Source organism: Nelumbo nucifera, chromosome 2, assembly GCF_055504915.1.
Source record: "Nelumbo nucifera cultivar China Antique chromosome 2, China Antique-T2T, whole genome shotgun sequence".
Taxonomy (NCBI): Eukaryota; Viridiplantae; Streptophyta; class Magnoliopsida; order Proteales; family Nelumbonaceae; genus Nelumbo; species Nelumbo nucifera.
The window spans coordinates 23,400,584-23,425,714 of NC_142650.1; the positions used below are offsets into that span (position 1 = coordinate 23,400,584).

General features: G+C 43.8%; 1 pseudogene across 1 annotated transcript; it reads left to right on the plus strand.

Moving 5' to 3' along the window:
* The first annotated feature begins 19,472 nt into the window (after nucleotides 1–19,472).
* LOC104595240 (nuclear pore complex protein NUP50A pseudogene) lies at nucleotides 19,473–23,027 on the plus strand (annotated as a pseudogene). Its single transcript, XR_016082342.1, has 2 exons — nucleotides 19,473–19,646; nucleotides 21,110–23,027. The product of XR_016082342.1 is annotated as a nuclear pore complex protein NUP50A pseudogene (transcript).
* The last annotated feature ends 2,104 nt before the right edge of the window (nucleotides 23,028–25,131 follow it).

The following is a 25,131-nucleotide window of genomic DNA, read 5'->3' on the forward strand; positions in this document are numbered from 1 at the left end:
GCCCCTGCCCCACCCCAGTCCGGAATGTATTATTTAATATTTTTTAGATATTATTCATATTTTAAATTTCAAAATAGTTTTGTATAATTACAATAATACCACTATGTATAGTGGACAAATTTCAATTTCTGTATTATCTTGGTAATTAATGATGTAAGTTAAGTTGTAAACCAATTTAGATTAATGATTTTTTTTCTTTCTTTTAAGTAAATATTTTTCACAATCATATATGGGCTCCTATGCCCTTCAAGCCCAAAGCAAGCTTTTAATTAAAAACAAAAATAATTCGGTGATTCAAGTCCCTAATGAGAAAACCCTTCTCCATCATGGATTGGGGATGGAAGTTCATTTTTCTCCCTGGGATCGGGGATGGGAAATATGATTCTCACCCCAAATATTTTCCATTGCCATTCATGGATTGACCTTAGAAATAATACCAATCGCGCAGTGCTTTAGCTAAGGGTGTCAATGGACCAGTTTTTGGACTGGACCTCGTCTAGTCTAAAGTCAATTTGGATGGATTGGATGGACTAAAAACACATAGTGGATTGGACCAGTCTGGTCCAAAATATTTATTAGATTGAATTGGACCTGGTCTATCCGTAATAAATTTATATTGGATTTGGTTGGATTAAGTCAATATCCGGTCCATTGATATAAAATAAGAATATAGGTGTCAGTGGACCAGGTTTGGATTAAAACCAATCTAAATTAAAATGAATTTGACCAAATTAGATAGTCCGAACATTGAATTGGACCAGTCCAAAATGGTCCAAATTATTCATTGGATTGGACCTAGTCCATTTATAATGGACTCACATTGGACTGGATCAGATTGGACTAAATCCAGTCCAATCAGCACCCCTAGCTTTAACAACATGCGTTTTTTTTTTTCCAAAGCTTCAGTTGCTAGTCCAAATTCCAAAATTTGCATTATCTTCTTCCTACCTTACTTCTTTCTCATATAAAATGGAGGCCACATTGTTTTAACTTTTACTCTGCTCCAAAACAAACAACCTTCTTCCTGCCTTTGTTGTAAGGATAACATCATTTCACTTCTCATTTTCGTCATCATCTACAAGAATCCTATTTTGCCATTCCATTTTGTTTAATGTTATATCCATTTCTATATAGCATTTTACTTTCATAAATAAACAAAATAAAGTCAACCCTAAAGTAAAAACAAATAAAATCTTACACTCAACCCATTTATACTCGTGCATTTACACCAATGCAAATTTTGTAGTGCAAACAAAAGGAATTTTATATATAGAAGCTGGGCTGAGCTTTACTAGTAATCAGTGTTCTAAAAGGTGTGTGTGACTAGGCCTTGAGGCTTACGCCTAGACCTGTTCATGGGCAGGACCAGGCCGGGTTAGGGCTAGGCTTTGTATATGTATCAATAGAATACACTCAGGCCCGAGCCCGGCCCTCATATAAAGCCCAAAGTTCAGGCCCGAGCTTGAGCCCGGCCAAAAATTTAAAAAAATATATATTTTTTTTTATTTTTTTATTCAATAAAAAAGTGTTTTATTTATATTAAAAACCTTCAAAACTCAAAGTTAATAAACATCTCACTATTATTTAGAAAAAAAGAGAAGAACAAAGAAATAATATTGTATATATATTTTGTATTAAATAAAATATTTTTTTTATTACTTAATATATAGTATCAAGTCAGGCCCGATGCTTTAGGAGCAAGTTTGAGCTCGTAAGCCTAAAATTATGACCAAGCCTGACTTATTACGGGTCAAGCTGGGCCAACCCGTCGGACTACTTGGCCCATGAACAAGTCTACTCACGCCTAAATGAGGCTAAAAGAAAGCATGTTAAAAGCTCAACCTTGAGATTCATGTATGATGAATGAAGATTTGGCCCGGCTTCGCAATCACGCCATGTGGCAAAAAACAAGTACCTCGGCACTTGAAACAGTGTACCCAGTGTGCAAACACCAAAGGGAAGAAACCAGCAGTCCGAACTCCCCTTGAGGACACCAAACTCCCTAAGAGGAGCCCGACCTCCCTACTAAGAGCTCGAACTCCCTACGAGGAGCCCAAACTCCCTAAGAGGAGTCCGACCTCCCTACTAAGAGCTCGAACTCCCTACGAGGAGCCCAAACTCTTCCTTTGGCCCCAAGCCACACAAAGCAGTGACCCGAACTGGCCCGCCTCATGGCAGTTCGGGACACTGCCCTATCCGAACTCAAGACTTCGCCTCGCACACCGCTCCAACACTTCGCCTCCAGAGCATCGAACTGGACAAACCACACCGTACCTAACACCGAAGGAGTCCGTATCCAGGGGCGGCGCACCTAACTGACTTGGGATCTGACGCTTGACGGCCGCACTTCAACGGCCACCTGCCACCGCCATCTCTAGTTACAGAGATGGCTCCAACAAAAGGAGCAGTGACGGTTCTGCCACAGTAGAGGTAATGACACCCGAACTGGCAGAAGCACGGAAGTAATCATACCTGACCTGACAGAAGTCTAGGAGTGAGTGCGCGAGGTGGTTATAAAAGGCTCTCCATCCCCTAAAGAAGAGGTATGCAAACTTTGCGCTATCTAGTTTTATCTTGCCTTTGAAGGATTCTAACTTGAGCTTCGGAGCCTTTACACTGGGTCCCCCCCGGAGCTTCCTCATCTTCTCCGTTTCAGGTTCCCTACCACTCAGTTCAGGGGCAAGGTCGTTGACAGCTAAGACCGGCCGGATTGCGCACCATCAATTGGTGTCGTCTGTGGGATAGCTTCAAAAAGCCTCCCTCCAAACTCTCATAACATCTTTCCTTCAAAAGAAAAAAAAAACCCAACACTCATGGCTTCTTCCAGCAACGCCGGACGTGGCGCGGAGACAAACACCACCGGGGAACAACTTCAAGTCCCCGTGGTGTGCGTTGGACAGTTCAACATCCCCCTCTCGGTGGATGGGATCCCCAGCTTGAATGTGCCACAAGCAATGGCACCCGTAAACCTTCCTGCCATGAGCATCCCCTTTCCTCCCCCTATTGAGACAAACTTCACTGAACCAGCTGCCGTCCCCCTGGCAGCCAGCCATAACCGGTTGGACGACTTGATGCAGTGCATGCGGGCAATGCAAGCCCAAATGCAACAGTTCCAGCAACACCAGCTTCATCAACACCAAGTACTGCACAACATCTCCCAGTATCACTATCAACAGCAATTCCCCCAACTGCCGCTGAACCAACAACCACTTCCACCTCGGCACCCTGCTCTGAGGCCAGTTAAGGCCTCCCCACAGGATGGACGCCCCCACCAGGGAAAGGCCTCCCGGCCCCAGAACCCCCCTAACAGCCAAGCCTCGTCCCCAGGCCGAAGAGAGAGAAAAATCATCCCCGCCTCGCAGCTCGTAGGCGGGTCAGGAACCTTGCCCGCAAGATCGGCACCTCGGCGCTCCAAGCCTGAGTTCCCGCTCACGGAAAACCGATTCAGCACCTTGGCAGCAGACTACTAGCATTCCGGGCCCATCGAGATTGGCAACACAAAGGCCAGCAGTGCCAGTACCAGGTCCACTCAACAACGAAGGTGCCGGCAAAGTCGCCGAACTGTCACCCGTGTCCTGTCAGAGCTCAGAGGCAAGGAAGAGACGAGCTCGGACTAGGTAGGAGTTGCCTCGATTCTCCTAGTTTCTTCCCCCCTCGCATCAAAACTCCTAGCAGTCCCCCTGCCCAGGGATTTCAAGCTCCCGCCTTTGGACAAGTATGATGGGTCCTACGACCCCAACGACCACGTTGACGCTTTCTAGTCCCAAATGCACCTTGCCACGGCTAGTGAATCGTGCATGTGTGTGGCCTTCACCACCACCTTCAGGGGGGTAGCCCGCACTTGGTACAGGAACCTGGCCCCTGGGTCGATAAAATGTTGGGCCCAGTTCGTGCAGGTCTTCACCGCACACTTTGTCACCAGCAAACGGTGCCCCAGAACAGAGGAAAGCATCTTCGGAGTAGTCCAGAGGGAAGGAGAATCCATCCGGGGCTACATCAAGCGATTCAATGAAGCATGCTTACAGATACCGCGGTTAGACCCCGTGGTGCAGCTCGCGGCGGCCAAGAGAGGAGTAACGCACAAAGAGTTCAAGTGGCACATGGTAGCTAACCAGCCCGCAACCGTGGTCGAATTCCTCAAGCTCGCGGACAAGTTCATGAGGACAGAGGAAGAAATCAACCAACGAACCGAAAGCGGGAATGAGAAAAGAAAGAGGGAAGGCGAGCCCTCCAACCTAGTCGACAGAAACAACCCGGCCCGAGAGCCGAAGCCGAACCAATCGTTCCGGGTTCCCCTAGCAGTTCGGACGGATTACACACCGTTAAACGCGAGGCAGACCGAGATCTTAATGACAATCAAGGACACCCCATACGTTAAGTGGCCACCTCGCCTAAAGGGAAATCCGAACGAGAGAAATAGAATTTGTATTGTAGTTTCCATAGAGACCACGGTCATAGTACCGAACAGTGTAATAATCTCCGGGACGAGATAGAGGGGCTCATCCGTCGCGGATATTTAAGAAATTTTGTACAGCATAACAATAATAACAATAAGGCAGGTCGGCAAAGGGAGCACGAAAAGGATGCCCCCGAATCTAGCAGCAGGCCTGCCGAACCATTGCAGCGACAGCCTCCGGAAGAGAGGCCAGTTCGGGGAACCATCCATGTAATTGTGGGAGGTTCGATGGTAGCAGGGTGCACCTCGGCAGCAGCCCGGACTTTAGTTCGCGAAGCGGCCCTCGAGGAACGGAACCCCCCAAAAAGACCGAAGACCGAAGAACCAATCTTCTTCACGGAAGATGACGCGCGAGGGGTCCACTACCCCCACGATGACGCGCTCGTCATTAAACTAAGGATCAGCGACTTCGAGGTCAGACTCGTACTCGTAGATTCGGGCAGCTCAGCGGACATCCTCTTCAAATCAGCATTTGACTAGCTACAGTTACAGAGGAGCGAGCTAAAGCCCGCGAACACTCCTCTGGTGGGTTTCAGCAGAGAGGAAGTCAGGCCCCTCGGCAAAATAGCAGTACTTGTGGAAGTCGGCACATGGCCTTGTGCAGTTAGACTCAACCATGATTTCCTGGTGGTCGTGACCCCCTCCCCATACAACGCCATAATAGGGCGGCCAATCACACATATCCTGCGGGCGGTGGTCTCCACCTACTATTTGGCCATGAAGTTCCCTACAGGCTTCGGTGTGGGGGTAGCGTGAGGCGACCAGCTCGAGTCCCGCAAGTGGTATGTTGCCGCCCTAAAGGGAAAAACCAAGGTGACCGACGACATCGAACTGGAGCGGCCTGCGGAGCAAGTCGAGGAACGAGCTTCGCCCACAGAGGAAACGGTCGTAGTCCCAACTTTGGCTACAGACCCAGCTCGCACACTACAGATCGGTGCCTCCGTCGAGGAACCCCTACGAACTGAACTAGTGAGTTTTTTACTTCAAAATTTAGAAATTTTTGCCTGGTCCGCGGCTGACATACCCGGTATTAGCCCCAGCCTAATAACTCACAAACTTAATACTGACCCTGTAGTCAGACCCGTTAGACAGAAGAAACGCAACTTAGCCCCAGAGCACTGGAGGGCGGTCGATGAGGAGGTCGAGAAGCTCCTCGCAGCAAACTTCATAAGGGAAGTCCATTACCCGAGCTAGGTAGCCAACCCAGTGCTGGTGAAAAAGGCAAACGGCAAGTGGCGCATGTGCGTCGACTACACCGACCTGAACCGAGCTTGCCCGAAAGATTGCTTCCCCCTCCCTAGGATTGACCGCCTAGTGGACACGACCTCGGGACATGAGTTGCTAAGTTTCCTAGACGCCTACTCAGGCTACAACCAAATCAGGATGGACTAGTCCGATGAGGAAAAAACCAGCTTCATAACCTAGTTCGGCCTGTACTACTACAAGGTCATGCCCTTCGGATTAAAAAATGCCGGGGCAACCTTCCAAAGACTTGTAAATAGGCTGTTTCGGCCCTTAATTGGTACGAAAATAGAATGTTATGTAGACGACATGGTCGTCAAGACAGTTTTCACAAGAATTAATACAAGACTTAGATCCTGTCTTCCAAATCCTGCGTCAATTTAGCATGAAGCTGAACCCTAACAAATGTGTCTTCGGTGTCACCTTGGGCAAATTCCTAGGGTACATTGTCAATTGGCACGATATTGAGGCCAACCCGAACAAGATAAAAGTCATCCTAGATATGAGACCACCCCGGAAAGTAAAAGAAGTTCAGAGGCTAAACGGCCGCATAACCGCTCTAAGCCGCTTCATGTCCAAATCAGCAGACCGCTGCCTACCCTTCTTCAAAGCAATCAAAGGCAAAGGGTTCGAATGGACCCAAGATTGTCAGCTCGCATTTGACGAGCTAAAAAGTTACCTCGCTAGTGTGCCAACCTTAGCCCGGCCAGAGGAGGGTGAAGTCTTAGAACTGTACCTCTCGGCAAGCGACGAGGTAGCCAGTTCGGTACTAATAAAAGAAGCAGACCAGGTCCAGCGACCCATCTATTATGTTAGTAAAATTTTGCAGGGAGTAGAGACAAGGTACCCGCAGATAGAAAAGCTAGCATACGCACTGGTGATAGCAGCTCGGAAACTCCGCCCGTACTTCTAGGCTCACACCGTCATCATCCTGACTGACAAACCTCTGAGGCAAGTTTTACTCAAACCTGAGGTTTCCGGTCGACTAACGAAATGGGCCATCGAACTCAGTGATGACCTCCAGTACAAGCCAAGAACTGCTATTAAGGCCCAAGCCTTGGCAGATTTTATCACCGAGTGCACGTTTAGCCTCAAAGCCCCTAAGCTAGTCGAGCCCGAGATCCCCAGTTCGGGCGAGCGCGGAGCTCCCAAGCCAATAGAGTCCGAACCCCGTGAAGTAGCAGCCAATGTAGCATCTCTCCTAGTTAGGTCAAATGCGAATTGGGATGAGGAGCCCTGGATCCTTCACGTAGATGGCTCCTCGAACCAGCAGGGCAGCGGGGCTGGAATAGTGCTACGCGGCCCGAGCGGAACAAAATTGGAATACGCACTACGCTTTGAGTTCGCGGCAACCAACAACGAGGCGGAGTACGAGGCATTGATAGCCGGGCTGAACCTAGCACACAAGGTCGGAGCAAAGCACGTAGTTATCTGCAGTGATTCCCAGCTCGTGGTTAACCAAGTTACAGGCAAGTACAAAGCACACGAGCTCACTATGATTGCATACTTGGCAAAAGTAAAGGAATCCCTGCTCAACTTCCAGTCACACTTCATCAGGCAAATCCCGAGGTCAGACAACACTGAGGCCGACGCCCTATCCCGGCTAGCCAGCACGAGTCACAACGCCATGAGAACTGTGTACATAGAGGACTTACCTCGGCCCAGCATTCTCGATGGGGCAGAAGAGGTCACTCCCGTCCTTGAAGCAGAGCCAAGCTGGATCGACCCACTCGCGAGCTTCCTACTAGATGGAACCCTCCTTGCGGACCGCAATGTAGCCAAGAGGGTGCAGCGCCAGGCAGCCAAATACGTCATAATAGACGAACGGTTGTACCGACGATCCTACACGCTCCCCTACCTGCGTTGCCTGCGACCTGCCGAAGCCGAGCTCGTACTCCGCGACACTCATGAAGGTTTGTGCGGCAGACACCTGGGGAGCAGAGCCCTCGCTCAAAAGGCACTTCGACACGAATACTACTGGCCAACGATGAAGGCAGAAGCCGTCGAGCTCATCAGAAAATGCGACAAGTGTTAGAAGCATGCCAATATCCACCATCAGCCTGCTGCCGACCTCAAGTACCTCACTAGTCCATGTCCTTTTGCACAATGGAGCATCGACCTTCTGGGGCCATTCCCACCAGCAACAGGTGGGAGAAAGTTCCTAGTGGTGGCAATAGATTACTTCACAAAGTGGATAGAAGCTGAACCTCTGGCAACAGTTACAACCCGAAACATACAGAACTTCTTTTGGAAGAACAAAGTATGTCGCTTCGGGCTACCTCGGGTACTGATCTCCGACAACGGCAAACAGTTCGAGGATATCAAGTTCCAAGAATGGTGCCAAAGTATGGGAATTCGTCAGAACTTCACGTCGGTCGCACACCCGCAGGCAAACGGTCAAATAGAAGTAATGAACAGAGCCATCCTCCGCGGACTGAAAGCACGATTAGACCGAGCTAAAGGGTTGTGGGCGGACGAGCTACCAAGTGTCTTGTGGGCTCACTGAACCACGGAAAAAACCGCTATGGGAGAGACCCCCTTTAACCTCACCTACAGCACTGAAGTGGTAATTCCGGTGGAAATCGAAGTACCTACACTGCGACTAGAAGCATACGACGAGCAGACAAACGGAGATGAGTTGCGCACCAACCTTGACCTACTGGATGAGGTAAGAGACCTCGCGCACATCCGAACTACGGCCTACCAGCAAAAGGTAGCTCGGTACTATAACGCCAGAGTAAAGAAGAGGAGCTTCCGTGTTGGCGACCTGGTTCTCCGTAAGATCATGGTACCCGAACCCGGCGTGGGAAAACTCGGACCAAATTGGGAAGGACCCTACAGAGTAAAGAAAGCACTCGAGGTGGCATACGAGCTCGAAACCTTAGAAGGTAAGCAGGTACCCGAGCACGGAACATCGTCAACCTAAGGCGATACTACCAATAGACCGCCAAGCAAAGTGGATAAAATCACCACCAAAACAGGCCGCGCGAGTGCGGTAGCCCGGACAGAAAACAGATCGGACGTATGGTTAGTTCGGCAAAATATGCTCAGTTCGAGAGAAAGAACAACCAACACTTAACCAAAAGTCATTCCATTTCAAAAGTAAGGTAGTACATTTAAAAAAAAAATTTACAAGCCCGGAGCTATTTCTTCAATATCAGAAGGCACTTCAACAATACCCGAAGGCCCCGCCTCACCCTCGGAGTCTGGCTCAATGTCAGCAGCATTGGCCATCTCCTGAGTTATGCGCGAAGTGGATATGGCGCTAATATCGAGCTCGGGGTACGTCTTCCGGATCATCCATCGGCTTAGTTTAAAACCCCTCCTGTATGAATCCACCATCAGATCATCAAAGCCCAGCGAAGCAATGTACTCATCGACAGCCTTCTTCTTGGCATCTTCGATACCTTGAGAAAAGATCTGCGTCCTCTCCCTGATGTCCTCCTGAAGGTACTCGACTTGATGCTGCAGATCCAGCCTCAAGTTCGCCATGTGTTTCACCACTACTCCCATGGCCTCGGCATCTCTCTGAGACCTCGCCTGCCTGATCCGGGAAACACGAGCAGCCTCTTCAGTAGCGCGATGAGCCTCTTCGGCCGCTCACGCCTGCCTCGAGCTCCTCTCCACCTGAGCCGCCAAGGCGTGAATAGAATAATTCACCTACCAAAAGGAGCTGAGTGATCAAAAGAACCAACAAAACGAAAGTCAAAGAGCTCTAAAAAAGGGAGAACACTTAACACCATGGCATGGGTAACGACACGACAGGCCACTTGATGCAGAGGGAGATCAGTCCACGCCGCGACCTCCTCGGGGAAAATAGCCTCCTTACTCTTTTGAAGGGCATGGGTCGGCAACAACACACTCCTGAAATCCCCCGGGGCCCACGAGCCCGAAGGCCCAGCTCGCGTATGAGCAGACCCGGAGTATGTAGGAGCCCCTGTGTAAATAGTCTCAGCATAAGGGCCCCCTGCCGGCTCCTGCATTGGAGGAACCATCTCGGGCTCCTTGGGCAGATCTTCTGGCGGATAGTCCGGCACCTCGGGCTTCGCATCCCGGGGCATCTCGACGCGAGTTCGCTTGGCAACCCGCTTTCTCCTCTTCATACCTTGAAACAAGTGCCCTCCCCGGGTCCCTCGAGAATCCATCACACTTGCGAAAAGAAGTTCACCATCAGTAAAAAGCAAGAAAAACGGTAAGATAGAATCTCTAAGTAAAGAACCTACCCGAGCTCAGGCCAGCCGCAATGAGCCTGGCCTCCGTCAGATACTATTGACACTTCAGCCCAAGTCGCGCCCATTGCCGAAGGCCCATCGCCGTCTCTTTGTCAAGCGTGACCTCGGAGTCAGGAGCGGCCATCCCCCACCCGGTCTGGAACGGCCACCCCAGCACACTTCGCACCCCGAAATAGTCACGCTTCCATGCTAGGACCTTGTTGGGGAGTTCATGTAAAAGCTTAAAGCCTGGGCAAGGAGATAGGTAGTATGCCTGCCTACGCCCAGGGAGGGGACCCGCTTGCTTCTTAAGCATCAAGATTGAAGAAAAAATCTCCAAGTCCAAAGGAAAGCTCTCTTCGCAAAATAATGAGATTGTCCGCACCAAATTTCGAATGGAGTTCGGGTGTAGCTGGCCGACCGTCACGCCGAAGTGGTTCAAGACTTCGACAAAGAGGGGATGAAAAGGCAATCGCAGCCCCGCGGTGAGCTGCTTCCGGAATATCACGATCTCATCAGGACCGTGTTCCCAAGGAAAGCTACCCGAAGGTATGAAATAAGCGTACTCCCCGGGCAAGTTATAGTAGGTAATGAGGGATTGGAGCCCCTCAGGCGTCATGGTCAAAGGACCAAACTTGTCTAACACCCGACCCCGACGAGAGGTGGATGCCAAACTGCCCAAAGCGCCTCGGCCTACGAGTTCGAACTCTTCCTCGAGCTCTACCTCCGGCTCGCTAGGGCTATTAGGGGATGCAACTCGGTTCGTAGAACCTGCATCAGACCCGCTGGAAGGACTATCTGAGCTAGACATCGGGGAGTAAGATGGGATCCAGGAAGGTACTCACCCGGAAAAAGGCTGTAGACCACAGGAGCTCGGACGAGTAGAAGACTTTGAACGCGAACTGAAGAAACCTGGACGCGAACTGGATGCGAGCTGAAACTCGGACGCGAGCTCGAAAGAAATACAGAAGTGGCAGCGACTGGGGTCCCCCCCCCCTGCTATTTATACTCACAGTGACCGAAAAGCGACGGCTTAGATCAAAGCCAATCCGATGCCCACAGCCGCATTGACCGCACGTCCCCTGAGACCGAGACGTGATTGGCGCACGTCTTTCTGAAACTGATAGAGTGCCGGCGCACGTCTTTTCGAAACTGACGGAACGCCAGCGCACGCCTCCTCAATAAAAGCGGCAGCGACACGTCTTTTCAAATTTGAAAAGACGCCCGCTATTGCGCCTCCCAAGTGGTGCGCTTTTTTGAAATTTCAAAATAAAGCGCGCGCCGCCACATCTATCAGCGTTTAGGCAGGCCGACATGCTTCCCACCTTTTGGACGCTCGAAGAAACCCAAGGAACTTTGACAACGCACCTCGCGCTATTAGAACCAAGATTCAAAGTGCAGGGCAAATCTACCTAACACCTTGCGAACTCCCCGCACCAGGGCAAGACCCTTAGTACGAGGAGTGGGGGGCAATTGATGATGGAAGATTTGGCCCGGCCTCGCAATCACGCCACGTGGCAAAAAACAAGTAGCTCGGCACTTGAAGCAGCGTACCCAGGGTGCAAACACCAAAGGGAAGAAACCAGCAGTCCGAACTCCCCTCGAGGAGACCGAACTCCCTAAGAGGAGCCCGAACTCCCTAAGAGGAGCCCGACCTCCCTACTAAGAGCTCGAACTCCCTACGAGGAGCCCGAACTCTCCCTTTGGCCCCGAGCCACACAAAGCAGTGACCCGAACTGGCCCGCCTCATGGCAGTTCGGGACACTCCCCTATCCGAACTCAAGACTTCGCCTCGCACACCGCTCCAGCATTTCGCCTCCGGAGCATCGAACTGGACAAACCACACTGTACCTGACACTGAAGGAGTCCGTATCCAGGGGTGGCGCACCTGACTGACTTGGGATCTGACGCTTGACGGCCACACTTCAACGGCCACCTGCCACCGTCACCTGCCACCGCCATCTCCAGTTACAGAGACAGCTCCGACAAAAAGAGCAGTGACGGTTCTGCCCCAGCAGAGGTAATGACACCCGAACTAGCAGAAGCACAGAAGTAATCATACCCGACCTGACAGAAGTCTAGGAGTGAGTGCGCGAGGTGGTTATAAAAGGCTCTCCACCCCCCAAAGAAGAGATATGCAAACTTTGCGCTATCTGGTTTTATCTTGCCTTTGAAGGATTCTAACTTGAGCTTCGGAGCCTTTACACCGGGTTCCCCCCGGAGCTTCCTCATCTTCTCCGTTTCGGGTTCCCTGCCACTCAGTTCAGAGGCAAGGTCATTGACAGCTAAGACCGGTCAGATTGCGCACCATCAATGTCCAAGTAAGTAAATTAAGGACAAGGCCGGCTTAGTAGTTGAAAAGCCTTATATGTTAAGGACAAGTCTCGTATATATATAGGATTTTCATTGGAATATCAAGTCGAAGATTGGGGGCAGTTTTATAGCAGCTGAATTCGCTGAACTGAATGACTTATTATTTTATCTTTTAGTGGATAAACTATTAAATAATAAATAATTAAAGATATAGTAATCAACCCAACTGCATCTTCCATCACTAAGGAGGTAATCTCCTTAAGAACTTATATACCAAATGACAAAGCATTAAGGTGTTGTTTGGTAAGTTTTTTTTGAAAGATTTTCTGGAAAGTCTAGCAGTCAAAAGATGTAGTGATCTTTTAAACAAAGATCTTGGCAGCCTACAGCCTGTTTGGTTGGAGGTACATCATTCCACGTGAAAACGAGATAAAATAAATCGAAAAACTCCATTTGAAGCTTCCTAAATATATTCCAAAACGAGCTTCTCATATTTTTTTTAGACTACATCTTCTAAAAAACTGACAATTCACGCAAAAAGATGCGCCAAATGGGATTAAGTCTTTCAGTTCAACTACTGCAGCTGAGGGGACATTTGATAATGCTGCACTGAATTGCCTATGAGTTTGTCCTTTTGCTGAATGATAAGCTGTGAACCAATAACTATGGAATTCAACACTGAGAGGGGAGTATTTAAGGCTTTGCACCCTTGATCAATAATCCTTCCCTCCGAACATGCCTATAGATCTTCACAACTTCTATACTAAGATGGTCCAAATTCAATCTCATTCACCAATCTAGGCCTCCTTATGATGGCTGAAGGTAGATATGCTAAAACTTTGGCCTTCTTGGAGGTTGGAGGTAGGGGTGACATTGGTCGGGTCGGGTTTTAAATTTGTCATTTTTAATCGACCCGATCTGATGCAACTGAAATTCTTCAATTGAACAACCACTTACAATATTTACAGTAAAAGCAAGCACCAAAAAGACAAGGCCAAACCAGGGTTGATGCCCAACCAACTTCTATTTCGACAATTTTTGGAAACCTGATATACTCCTGACAAATGCTTCTAACAAGACGCTACAGACGCACATTGGAAACATCTTAAGGATAGTTGGAACTTGGAAAATCTTGTTGGGAGCGAATTCGATCATTTGAACATGTCAAACTTATTTAATTAAGGTGAACGCAAAACAAAGATCAACTTCGGTCAGGGCAAACTAATGCTCACACCGTCTCAACAACCTCTTGCAATTTTGCATCAGAAATATATCTCCATGAACTAAAATATATAAATATAGAGATATTCTCAATGTAAGACTGTAAAAATTGTTCAAGTGGGCATTGCCCTGATTGATCAAAGCCAAACTCGATCAGCAAAACAGGCTTGTGAGAGCTGAATGCCCCTAACAAAAGGTAGGAGCTTTACTTGGCTCCTTTCATTCCGTTTTTTCACGGTGAATGTTAAAAGCCACCTTATCCAACATCAACGTTTTTTTGACATGGCCTTGTCATCTACCATGAAAAGCGGAAATACATACTTCATGGAAGGAATGAAATTATTTGAACAGGCCGAGGAATGAGAGCTCATCTAGGATTTGCTTACAACAGAATACTTTTCCAATAAGTTCCAACATGATGTGTGTTCACAAATCTTACCATGATGTGTGGATACCGATCATGTTGGTAGTTGTTGGAAAAGTATTTTGAGCAGATTTGCCCCCCTTATATATGCACCTCCCATCTGTTGGGGTGCAAGTCCAGTGGCCCAAATTGAGGAACTTCAAATACATTGGGCTTGAGACCTATAAAAAGCTATATTGGGCTCGTCTCAAGCCTCAAGGTTCTGGTTCATTCAAAATTTAACAAATACTTAACCCAATCCGCTCAGGTTGCACCCCTACCCATCAGCCCTGAGATTTCATGGATAGAAAATAGAACAGCAACACCATAGATCAATACTCAAGTGTTCCACCAAGGCTAAGGTCCTTAGTCAGCGATGTTTTAAAAATTGACTCAGAATCAAAACCATTCTGGTCATTGGTTTCTGAGTTGACGATTCAATTGTTCGATTCGAATAGACGGCCCATTTTAGCTAAAGAAAATAAGTAAAATAAACAGTACGACCGCCCAAATCAACAGGTTTAGGATAAAATGAAACTGATTACTTGAATGGTTTTCAGTCCAAACATCCAAATCAATGGCAGTTTGAAAACATTGTTGGCTAGTGTCAAAGCCATGACTACAGAAATATAAATTCCTCAAGTCTCTCATGGCTCCGTTCAGTTCTGACCATTTAGAAAACTTTAAAAAGCAAGGTTCTCTCTCGCCTTGATGAGAACAGCCCAATACATAAGGCACCTGTCAATACGAGGTCTAACAAGGGACAGCCTTATCCTTGCACATACAGAGAAGCTATTTCTAAGATTTAAACGCTAATCACTCAGATCGGGATCGGATGGATGAAACCCAACCATTGAATCAAGAGAACTGATTGGAAAACTATATGAGGGCGTTGGAATCATGGTATCAAATGAATTTTCCAGTTGTCTGACGACGTGGTGAGTGGTGATTTAATTTGGTTATCCATCTTGCATAAACACTGTTATATAATGTGTATGTGTAAGTGAAGATATATTTGGGAGAGAGAATCTCAGTCAAAAAGACTTTTGAAGCTTTATGCCTCCTTTTGAATAAAAGAGAGAAATGTGATCCAAGTGGTGTTTGGGAATCGTATTCCATAGTGATTTTTATTAATTATGTAGATTAACTAAACAGTAATCAATCATTTCGGGTGCCATTATCAAAAGTAATGTATATTTTTTATAGTTATCGTAGATTTCATTTGACATAATTGGTACCTGTTTGGTTGGCTTTCACGCAGCCATTTACTGCAGAAGTGGCTCTATCATCATAGCTCATTTACCGCAGAACCCCTCCCAAACATGATCTTGAGCTCTCTAATAATCTGATGGCGTGACCATAATATAGTAATTCAACATTTTGGGTGAATTTCAGATATTATCTGAAATTTTATATTTTAATAATTCATTAACCTTGAAAGAGTGTGTGGTTGGATTAGCAAGTCATATAGAACAGTAGAAGGGATGACATGCATTTGGTGATATTGATATATTTTTAGCTATTATTTCTTCCTTTTTTTAAGGTGAAAACTTAATTTTCTGCCCCATTTGATTTGTTTTCATGTAAATTGATCACAGGAAACAAAAATTTCCATAAATGAGGCAAGGTAGAGTTAAAATATTTTATTCTAAAAAAACTAATTTCATCTATTATATGATAAAGGAAAAAAAGAGAGAAATGGCATAGTCCATCCTAATCCTATAGATGATGATGATGATGATGACAACCACTCTATCCTTTACAAATATAATAATAAGGTTTTAAAAACTAAATCGGACATGAAACCGTTTTGGAGACCAATTCCTAGGTCAAATGGTCCAACTATCCGATTCGAATGGATGGTCAATTTTGATTTTAAAAAACTAAAATAAATAAAATAAAAAAGGTCAAAAATCGTTATTCGGGTCAACGGGCTGATGTTTCAACCGCCAAGGTCAACGGATCATTGACCAAATCAACGGTTCCCGGGTCAATCAGTCCGACCATCCAGTCTGGCCCGGTTTTCAAAACCATGAATAATAATATGATCATCCCCTAACAGCTCTTTTAAAGAGAGATCTCAAAATGAGATGATATACAAATGCATCCTCACTTGTTTATCTTGTAGCCTAAGAGAACAAATCCTCGATTTTGGGTTATGTTTTTGGAATTGAAGTGTTTGTGAGTTATGATTATGCTTTTAAAAACAATCATTAGGGAAGTCAATGGGTTGGGTCAAAAAGGAAACCCGACTTGCAGGCGCGGAGCAAAAACTAAAATTTTTCTTATACTTTCAAGATCTCCTTAGCTCCTAATTCAAAATTTTGTGGTTTTTTGCTTATTAGATTAGTTCAATAATTCTAATTTAAATATTGTAACTAAATTCTAATTTTCTATTATGTTTATACATTTATTTTCATTAGATATTTTTTGTTCTGTTGATTTTAATATGATATATTGAAAATAATAAAATTATTTCATTCATCGTGGTTTTACGGTTTTGATTAAGTGTTTTTCTATTATCATTGACTATTTGATTAAGAAAAACATTTATTGAGTGTTTTTCAATTGTTGTTTAATCTTTTATATATTTTTCTTATTTTTTAAATTGGATTCCTTGTTAATTACAAGGGGCCCGGATGGCTAGGCCAAGTGGGTGGGTTGGGCAGCTGGGTGAATTGGGTAAGGGCACAAGGCGGGTAGCCAAGTGTAGGTGGGTGGATTGGGCACTGGGCAAGCCCAAACAAGTAGGTTAGGAAGTGGGCAAAGGGTGCAAGTGCTTGCGTGCACTGGGTTGGTCGTGGCATGTGCCTATGCAAAAGGTAAGGAAACATTTACAAATCTTATATAGTTTTTGATACCTTTTCTTTCATTTCCTTTTCTTACCTTTTCCTTCAAATCAAACATAACCATAGGGTTCATTCATTGCTAATGCTTGTATATTTCAAAATTGATCCTTATTCTCATTCATTAACCTTTAGATTTTTTATAGAGGAAAACTAATAAAAAAATACACCAATAAATAAAATAAAAAATATAAGTAATTTATAAGTTGTATCTCAAATTTGTAATGTAAAATCTTTTTCTTTTAGAATTCTAGTGTGCACACAATGACAAACCAACAATAAACAATTAGAAAAAAAATCAAAATCACTCTTAAACTCCTCTAATTAATCAGATACATGATAAAAATAACTTTAAAAATGGAAGAGATTCAAGGTTAAAAAAAAAAAAAAACTTTTAGAATTTACTTCTTGTGCACTTGTGTAGTCTATATTCAATTCAAGATTTTAAAAAGGGAAAATGCATGATGCCAAAACCAATCAAACCCCTATGAGATGAAAGCCCATCTGATTTTTTACCACTTTTATTTTATGACCTTGGTTGATTGGTTATAAGTTTTTTCACTATCATATCTTTTCAGCATCATAGTCGAACTCCTTAAAATATCATAAGTTCAACTTCAATTGCGCAAATTAACGAATAATTTGCACTGTTGGGCAGTGCTCAATCTTCCAAGAAAACTTGAATAGTGGACAAGAACCAAAAAAGAAAAAAAGAAATCTGGTTGTTCAAACATATAACCTATGCAAGTCTTTGGTTCCACGGTTCTAGGTTTTTCTTCTGGGCAGTGTTCAAACTGATTCCAAGTGATTCTAGGCATTGGGTACTATGTTCTTTGATTGAATCTTGGTTTAGTTATGTTTTCTATTTTCTTTTTATTTATCAAAATAATAAGTAATAGTAAATTAGTAACACATGTTATAGGTTTGAATCCACTGTTAACCATATATAACTATTTGGTCAACCCATAAGGGGGGCCAAATCCCAACAAACACCCATTTCTCCCCAATCCCCATTGTACACACTAACGTTTTTGTCAAACCATAGGGGGTGTACAAGAGACCGGATCTGCTCCTCACACAGGGCGTTTCATTCATGCTTCACATACATATCGTACCATGCATTAAGAATATTTTCCATATTTATAAGTTATTATTCATGGGAGATGTTTCCATGCATTGGGAATATCCCCTGGGTCCCCTAACTACGCCCCTGCTAGCTTGACCTGATCTACTGAGTTAGGTTAGGGACAGGGGTCAAGAAGGTTTTGATGCTTCAACCTGAGTTAAGTTCAGGTTTTGCTATCTCAGCCCTCCGGATTTTGATATTCCTTTAACTATGTAAGAAGTGACACTTTACAACTGATAAACCAAATTTCAATTTAAATTAATAGTTCTTGAATTTTCAAAATGTATTATAAAAAAATACAATTGAAAGGCTACAAATCGAGGCAAAATTGATATTAAGTTAATCTTATATAGATGGAGCGGGTTTGGAAACTACATATTTATTAAGTTGGGTCAGATGAGAGAATTTAAGGGTTGGGTTAGGTGAAGGCAAACCTGTACCAACCCTAACTCATTGACATTCCTAATTCTCAAGAGGCCATTTATCCAAGTAAGTGCACTTATCTATGTTATTTTTTGTAAAGTTTGCCTAGGTAAATGAGACCTCTCAACTTTTTCATGTTCTTTTTTCTCTTACTTTCTCAGGTAAGTAGTTAATTTTTCTTTTGTCATTTTTACCATTGGGCCCAAGTCCATGTTTTTTGGATTATATTGTTTTCATAGATATTTTTGACAGATTGTATTTTGAGTAAGAAAAACATATTTACCGTGAATCCCACCTAAATTCTTAAAAAGAATATGCAAGAGTCGGTCAATGGAAACCACAATCCCATTGGCCAACTCCCCCCCCCCCCCCCCCACCCCAATTGAATCTGGAAAACTTCAACGATTTTTTTTTCATTTTTGTTTTTCACAACCTGAAGCACAAAAAATAAAAACTTATCCAAACAAAACCTAGATAAATAAAGCATTTTCGGGAAGCTATTTTTGTAAAGAACAACTGTTAAAAAGTGCTTCACCAAACACATAAAAAAGGGGCTTCTCTAACAAGTGCTTTACGACAGCCCCTTCTGCACGGAAAAGACCCCCAAACACACTTTGATTCAATTATTTTTTCTTACAATTACAGAAACCAGAGACACTCGGTCACTCGCATTTTTCCAGTCTAATGGTTCAACCGTCCGGCTCTGTCCGGTTCGCAAAAACATTTCCATTGTGCTTTTCCCCGCCTTTCTGTTTCTGCATCGTGGGCAGTGGATCAGGATCGGGATTAGTTCACTTCCGACCTTCCCATTGAGATTGGATTATCTGCAGCGTTCTTTGCTGCGCCGCTACATCGACCCACGAGATGATGACACGGGGACTTCGTGGTGAATCCACAGTTAAGATTAAGATTAAGAAGAAGAGCACATAGCTCCAACAAACCATGACAGAAAGACACGTCACCATCCCTTTTAGCTCCATCTCGAAGTAGTCCACCTGTATCTTATCTAACATGGAGTAATACTGTAATAGGACAGAAATGCAGGTACAGCCATATTCGTCAGAGAAAAGATGTAGTAAAAATACTATAGATGTAAAAAGGTTCCCATCCAACGGATAGATCATGAAGAGTACATCCAAGATTGTCCTACTCAGATGGACAAACGCAAACCCATCGCGTTAAGCCAAGATTATTATGTTCGAAATGAAAAAAAGTACAGATCTAATAATTTGCATTTGTATCGAGAAAAAAAAAATCGAGCTCTCTCCAGCTCAACTGTACTCCGGCTCTTCTCTTCAAACGCTACCACCAAACGAGAGAGAGAGAGAGAGAGAGAGAGTTTAGGGGAAACCCTGCATCTCTGACTCTCTGCGACGCTCTACTACTTTGCTGTTTGACAGTCAGGGTGAGTTTCCTTCTTCTCAATCCTTTTCTCGTGATTCTTCTTTGGCTATTTCCTGTGCTGGTTCTAGGTTTCTTTGTTATATAATCAAAATCTTTTGATGATTAATTCTTATATGTAAATTGGCTTTGTTCTTTTTGAGGGTGTTTTTATTTTTTATTTTTATTTTTTGGGTTTTCTATTGGGTTTGTTGAGGTTTGTTCGTGAGTGATGCGTCAGACCCCACGTGGATTTATCCATTTTTTGATGAATTGATGTTGGTTTTGGTGACCCAGTTCGTGATATTTGAGAAATCAGGTTGCAAATTGTCTTTTACCCTAATGCATATTGTTTCTGCAGACTTCTCTGTTTTTTTTTTTTTTCATTTATACGTCTTTATTGTATATTTAAAGATTCTGAGAAACCTATTGGGAAGAATCAGAATGTACGCTATTATGATTGCTGGAATACACAGAAAGATTATCTTTTCTTTTTTGAAGTATCACTCTGGATTTTTTTTCTGAGAAACCCGTCTGCAACTTATTCTGAAGTTGCACTAAGGTGCTACTTTCTTTTAGCATTCCTGAATGATATTAAATGGGTTTGAAGAATATTATTTGCTTGTCTTTCGAACTGTAGCAGCTTCAATGGTGAAACAGGTGTGACGTTTAGTTTGTCTGGAAAATTCTGTAGCTTCATTGTTCCCATTGTGTTTTGTATAGTGGCTTCAACTCGTAGTTGAACTTTCCTGGCCCTGTCTTGAGCCTGTGCTTCTGTTTCTTTTTGCGCAGTTCATCCCATGATTCTTCAATTGCAGCCTTATTTATAAAAATGCAAGAGAAACCTAGTCTCTGCTAATAATTACAAGTTCGGTTTGTATTTTGCTAGGCCTTATAATTCTTTTATTTGTTTGGAACATCCGTTATGCCTTTCTTTTTACAGGCATGCCTAATTTATATGGCTATTTATGGTTCTTTTCCAGTTTATCTTTGTATTTGTGGCCTCAGTTGCTGTCTTTAGTATTCCTCTTTTAATCCATAATTTGGGTTTGCATATGATTTTTCGGTCTGTTATTTTGATGTATACTTTCCAGTTGATGCCTATGCATTGCTTTCAGAGGTATAAGATATCTAAAATAAGTTCAAAAGTGCATAAGCTGTTTATATGAATAAAATTTGGTCATTATTACTCTACATCTCTAAGGTAAATAGGAACTTTGAAAAATAAAGTTGAGCTGTCAGTACTCTGGAGAGCTCTTCCATGACAAATTGGAGTTTATATGATTCAGGGTTAACAAAATAATATGTACTATTGCATGGTCACACTTTTAACCTGTCATTTCTCATACTTCTTCCCCCTTCCCCCTATTTGGATTGGAAGGAAGAACTTGTTTATTGTTCAAATCATTGTTTACTATTTCATGTTTCATTAATTTGGCCCACCATTTTTCTTGTTAAATATCATTTAATCAAAGGATTTTGATGCAGGTAGTAAAATTGTTTTCGTGTGGTTCATCACAGAAAGAAATTCTTTACCTTTAGTTGTGTACTAGAAGGCTCAATGGGGGATGCAAAAAATGACCTCTATCCTTCTAAAAAGAGGGTTGCAGGGAGGGAACTCTCTAGGGATAACCCAGGTCTTGATGATGAAGAAGATGGTCCTGAACAGGAGATTGGGACCTTCAAGAGAGCCAGTGATGAAGTGTTGGCAACCAGAAGATTTGTTAAGGTTCGCCACAAGCAACCACCATCGTCTCCCTCTTTTAATCCCTTTGCTTCGATTCACCTGGTACCTCCTCCTACTGAATCCAGTGTAAAACCAGCTGGTGATATGCCTGAAGCTCATGCAAATGCTGAGAAGGAAGTGTCTAAGAGTGTAGATGAAAAGAGTAATGCAGATAAGGAAACTGAAAAGCGTCCCGAAGCAAATGACCCTAAGGGACAAGACAAGAACAGTCTGAAATTAGAAAACAAGAGTGTTGGCACAGAGGTTGAATCTGATGCCAATAAGGAGAAAGAAAGTCCTACTTCTGAGGCAACTAAACCAGAGAAAAGTGATGAAAATGAAACAGCTGCAGGTGAAGAAACAGAAAAACAAAACAGCTGTAAAGATACATCTCAAGTTGCTGAATCTGTAGCTGATAAGGAGAAAGAAAGTCCTGCCTCTAGGGCAACCAAACCAGAGAAAAGTGATGAAAGTGAAGCAGCTGCAGGTGAAGAAACTGAGAAAGAAGACCGCTATAAAGATACATCTCAAGTTGCTACAGCAGAAACCGAGAAGGAAGCTGAGAAAGACAATGTGTCTCCAGTTGTAGCAGCAGCTCATCTAAGTGCATTCCAACCACTTTCAAGTAGCCAAAATGCATTTACAGGGCTTGCTGGAACTGGATTTTCCAGTTCGTCTTTTTCTTTTAGTGCAATACCAAAAGACGAGCCCGCATTTGGTTCTGGTTCTGCACCTCTTTTTGGCCTGAAGAATGACAAACCATCTTCTTTTTCTTTCAGTTTTGGTAACTCAAATAATGGGAAACCTTCCCTGTTCGGAACTATAGAGGCATCCACTGTTACTAAGAGTGAGGGTAGTAGTGTTGCATCCATGCAGGAAGTGCCAGTTGAGACAGGAGAAGAAAATGAAAAGGCAGTTTTCATTGCTGATGCCATCCTGTTTGAATATCTTGATGGAGGATGGAAAGAACGTGGAAAGGGTGAACTCAAGGTGAATGTTTCTACAACAGGCACCGAGAGAGCTAGGCTTGTTATGAGGGCCAGGGGGAACTACAGGTTGATCTTGAATGCAAGTCTTTATGCAGACATGACGCTTGCAAATATGGATAAGAGAGGCATCACTTTTGCTTGCATGAATAGCATTGGTGAAGGTAAGGACGGACTCTCTACATTTGCTTTGAAGTTTAAGGATGGTTCTATAATGGAAGAGTTTCGTACAGCCGTTACAACACACAAAGGAAGAAAGACCACAGTTCTGAAGACACCAGAAAATTCTCCGAAGGCATCTGATGATTGAATAGTGCAGTGTTGATTCCAAAACGGATCATATCTTTTGAAACTTTGCCATGAGTAGTAGCTGATGGAGTCTTTATTTTTCTTTAAATTCAGTACATTGTAACTTCCTATAGAGTCATATCCAATTGGTTGTTATTTATCTGCAATCTTGTCTTTGGCAGTATTTTCCCATCTCTTTTTCTTTTCCTCTCTTGGAGATTGAACCTGCAGAAATTTGCAGTTCCGGATATATGTGCTAATTGTATTGCCCGAGATAAATTTTCAGAACAGTTGTCAACTGGAAATCACAAAATACTCTCAGGCATGTGTTAAATGATGAAACTTTGTCTGTGGTTTACCTCCAACATAGGCTTGATATTAGATTAATAGATAATGCTTATGTGAACGCATGTTCTGAGTGATGAATTTGTCCTCATTTCATTTGTCATTTCAGCACCTTCCCTAAATAGTCATTTTACTTTCAAATGGTTAGAAACTCCAACTGCATCTCTCTTCCTGTTTCGATTTTCTTTTTTCTTTTTCTTCTTTTTTTTTTTTTTTGATTCCCAAGAGGCTACCAAGCAATGCATGTTTTTGTTCTATTGACTCAGTTTGGAAGGAGTACAAATACAAATAAGTAGAGTGCAAAACCTTACATTTTGTTTTATTTTGTATATATTTGTACTGTACATGTTTGTATTTGTATTCCTTCCAAACTGAGCCATTGTATCTCTTGCCCTATGAACCTGCTGGTGCTAATTTTTGCCACAATGAAAACCCAAAAGGCTGGGACGAAGCATTTGCAACTATGATTTCGTGATAATCCAAAGGAATGGAAATCAGGGTACAATTATCCCTCTATTACTTTGGTTCAATAATTCATAATAAGGGAGAGATCGAGAAAGATGTCACTTGTAGAATTAAAGCCAGATAGGTAAAATGGAGGAGTGCATCTGAAGTCTTATGCTATAGGACAATACCACTCAGCTAACAGGAGAATTTTACAAAATGGATCCAATGGAAACTTGGATTCTTAACTGGAAGAGGATGTAAAAGGGGCAGCAGGGGCTGGGGTAAGGTGTAAGAGGCATTCTTTTCCATAGCATTCATTCTCATAATTAATAGAACTTTTAATTGTTCCTTTTTACTAATAAAACACATACAACGATTATAAGGCCAGCAATACTGTATGGAACAGGGTGTTAAGTAATCAAGAAATAACATTCTAACAACGAGTACAGAAGATACGAGAATGTTGAGATGGATAGTGATAACACATTCATCTCCCTCAACAATGCCTATGATCTTGGAGATGACTCTCAGATATCTGCTCTAGAGATACACATTCGATTCAATGAGGTCCCAGACCCTCATTTTTGGTGTTCCTAGCTTCTAATTCCTTTGGTGGTTTTAGGATGGAAGGGATCCTTTAGGGGCAACATTCATGCGGCAAAATAATTTGGTAGATGAGATGTTGGAGGTGAGATTAAAAGCAGCTGTTTTTTTATGTATAGCTTGAGAAGGATGAGTCCCCCAGACTCAGATTCTGTGTTTCTGTAAAGCTGGCACAAGATGCCGAAGGAGTATAGTTAACCTTATACGTAGAGGCCAGAAGAAAACACAGAAAAACCCACTATATGAAGCACCCTAACTACTCCCTAAAACAATTCTGCTCAGAAACAGAGAAAAGACGGACGTTTCCTGGCACTATCAAGTATGAAGTATCTACTGCACCCAGGAACTTAACTTCCTCAACTTTTCTTCAAGACTTCCTCGGCCCGGGGCACCTTTGTCTTCAAAAATTCTTTTGTTTCTTTCTATCCCAACTGACCAAATGACACCACTGAACGATACTAGGCTTAACGAGTTGATAAAATGGCTCCAAATCCTGAACGATATTGGATAGTGCATGAATAGGTATGCTGTTTCCTAGGGTTGCAAGTCGAGCGGACTGGATTGGGTTTTTAGATCAACCCAGGTGGACCTAAAGCTCAAGATTGGCCTAGCCTAAGGTCAAGCCCAAACTATCCAACCCGAGACCAAGCCAGGGCCAGGCTATATATATCAAGTTGGGAGGTCGTGCTAGGCTCAGGCCAGGTTCAGGCTACCTAAGGGCTAAACCTGAGTCCAACCCAAAAAATTAAAAAGCATGAGCTAGGCCCAGCTAGAAGACCAAAAGCCCAAGCCCAGGCCATGTAAAATTGCTGGCTCATCGGTCCGCGCTCAGGTTGGGGGACCCGCCTAAGTTGCACCCTACTAGGATCTGGAATGTCCAATTGTCCATATCTCCGCTGCACAGATTGTCATGGGCAGGAAATTTGCCCAGAACAGCTTTTCAATACTTAGGTACCTGTACAAGGTGCCATACGGTGTCAGAATCTTCAATTTTTAGTCTACATTGAAGCACCAAAAGAACCAAAGTAGTTACCTTCTACATGTAAGAGAAACATATATACATGGGCGTGACTCACAGAACCCAAACAGGGAAGAATTTTTCTTGAGGACCCAAG